Raw genomic sequence first — 2,561 nt, forward strand, 5'->3', positions numbered from 1 at the left:
AATTCTAAGCTTGTATATGTATTGTCAAGCAACGTACAACTCGTTCATGAATCAGTACTGACAATGTTACGCGTCAGTTGTTAAATGTGTGATATAATAACCAGAACATGTTTTGGGACTACGTTATTACGTTATAAAGTGGTATAAAGTAAGGAAACAAATCGAAGATCGCAATACTACATACACTGAAAACCATGTAATTATATTGTCCTGCATTATACCATACCCTGATTGAGCCGTGCGCGGCTCGTGTTAGTGCCGTTTATTGCTTAACATCTTGTCTTTGCGGTACTGCCGTCCCGTTTCTTATTAGATTTACTGGCGTCTATAAGTTGCTGGCTTGCCTGCCCGTGAGTGGCACCAGCGGCGCTTATCGATAAGAGGACTGTCGTACTGTCTTTAGAGCGACCGCTAGTATTTCCGGGTCGTCGTGTGTCGGGACGGAGCAGCAGTGAGGTCCGGACAGCCATGTACCTGTTATTGGAGCACAGCATTCTGGACAGCTCAGGAACGTATTTAGATAGTTGCATGTATTCTCTGCGGTTAACAAGATTAGTGCTGAACCATCTTTTTTTCTGATTCAGTGCTGGCAGACAGTAATAAACTTAGTTTCATGTAAGTACTGTGTGAATTATGAAATTTTTCCACCACACAGTGCTGCCTGCATATTACTGGATGTTCTGTGAGTAAATTTTCCACTGTAACTGCGAGAAATGCGTTCGATTTTCCCCAGATAGTAGCATAGCTATATCGTTAAAACACTTTCCCCGGTTTTCAGAAAGCATGGGTGGTTTTTCAGGAATTCCATTTCTAATCTGTGCAATCGCATGTGAGCTCGAGAGCAAACTTTTTTATATCCTATTTTGAAATTTAATTCATAGTGTCGCACTTCATAGATTTATACTTAGTCATAGGTTACAGAAGTGGGGGGGGGGGGAGGGAGGAGGGGGACGTCAGGGGACGGACAGCAAGGAGTTGCACTTGCCGCTAACCCCCCCCCCCCCCCTCCCTCCCCACCATGAGCGTCTGCGATAAACTTCATCCATTTAAGAATTCTCACTAATTTCTGGATGTGTCCTGCATGTAATTCGTGACAGACTAAATATTGAGTGTCCTGTCAGTTATTTGTGCAATGTTTCATTCGTTATAATAAATACATCATTTGCCTGTCGTTTCGGAACACTGCTGAAACAAAGTACCTTGTGTTGCTTCTTTCGCCCCCTCATACAGCTGGAAATTAGTTGCGGTAATGGACAGTTCCGACTTAGCACTGTGTATACCTGTCTGACAACTGTCTGAAATTTTAAGAACAGCCCTTTCGTTTCTGGACATCGTGACCGTAACAATATGTCTGAACTTACCAGTTAAGGCTTGCTGAGACTTTAACAGCAGACAACTGGATTTCATATCCAAAGATTTATTTCATTTGCGGTATGGACAACATAACATCCTATACTATGTGTTTCTTTACTTTTGGTTCATCTGAGGGCAAACGATAATCCTAGGCTAAACGCGATGGAAAATTGTGAATATTGAGGTTGAAATGGTGTTTGGATCTTTCTCAACTACATGGTTGAGAATTTATACGCTGTATGACCCCGTCTCACTTCTAGTCACATGCTTGTGTACTCGAGTTCACGCATGTACACATGATCACTCCAAACCGAAGAGACGAAGACCATTTTGTTTGCATCATTGGCCATTGATACGTGATTATGGGTATTCATGTCGGCTCTCCAGTCAGATCAGATGATGTTTTGAATCTGGAGCCCCGACATGAATACAACCAATTATTACGCCGGCAGAGATTACGGAATCACATGAAGATCCTCTACGGTGAGGGGACGTTTCAACTTTCAAGGGTATTTCATGAACTTCGTAAGAAGGGGAAATTACTGAGCGACCTCGCTTTTCGGCTGAGATGCTGGAATGAAGTTTTAATACTTAAATTTGCCAGAATTGTTGATTACATTGAGACAAGAATGGCCAACACCATTTAGAAGCGTGCTGGTTTTGCCTTACTAAGGGAGCACAATAGTTTTATATGCGCACAACTGGATTTCATATCCAAAGATTTATTTTATCTGCATTTGGCAGTTTCAGCGCTGCTTCAGCTGCATACTGGAATTGGGTCGACAGTTCGTCCTGGGCAATATCAGACTGGGTGTATGCAAACGCCGTCAGTAGGAAATCTTCGAAAATTCAACAGTTTTCTTCGCAGTCTACAGTGATAACACCCGTCAACATGTGATCAGTCTCACAACGAAAGAGTGAACGATGCTAGCCTGCGGTATTGGAACAGGAATTCAATTTTACCCATACACCCAGTGAAGTTCCAATTACGGAATACATTTCCGCCGTTGAACAAGTCGTGTCCAGGTTTCCCGACCATCTAGCTGATGAGGTTAGGTAAGAGGTGTCTCAGCTGCGTCAGGTGCCACCCCCGCGACGTAACATCTCGCTTTAAAGAGCCGCAATCTGGTCCTTCAGAGAAGATTTAGTAATTCCTCCAGCAGACAAGGCCAGTTCAACGGTTCTTCTTTCGCGGGACAATTATGTGC

This window comes from Schistocerca piceifrons, chromosome X (assembly GCF_021461385.2).
Source record: "Schistocerca piceifrons isolate TAMUIC-IGC-003096 chromosome X, iqSchPice1.1, whole genome shotgun sequence".
Taxonomy (NCBI): Eukaryota; Metazoa; Arthropoda; class Insecta; order Orthoptera; family Acrididae; genus Schistocerca; species Schistocerca piceifrons.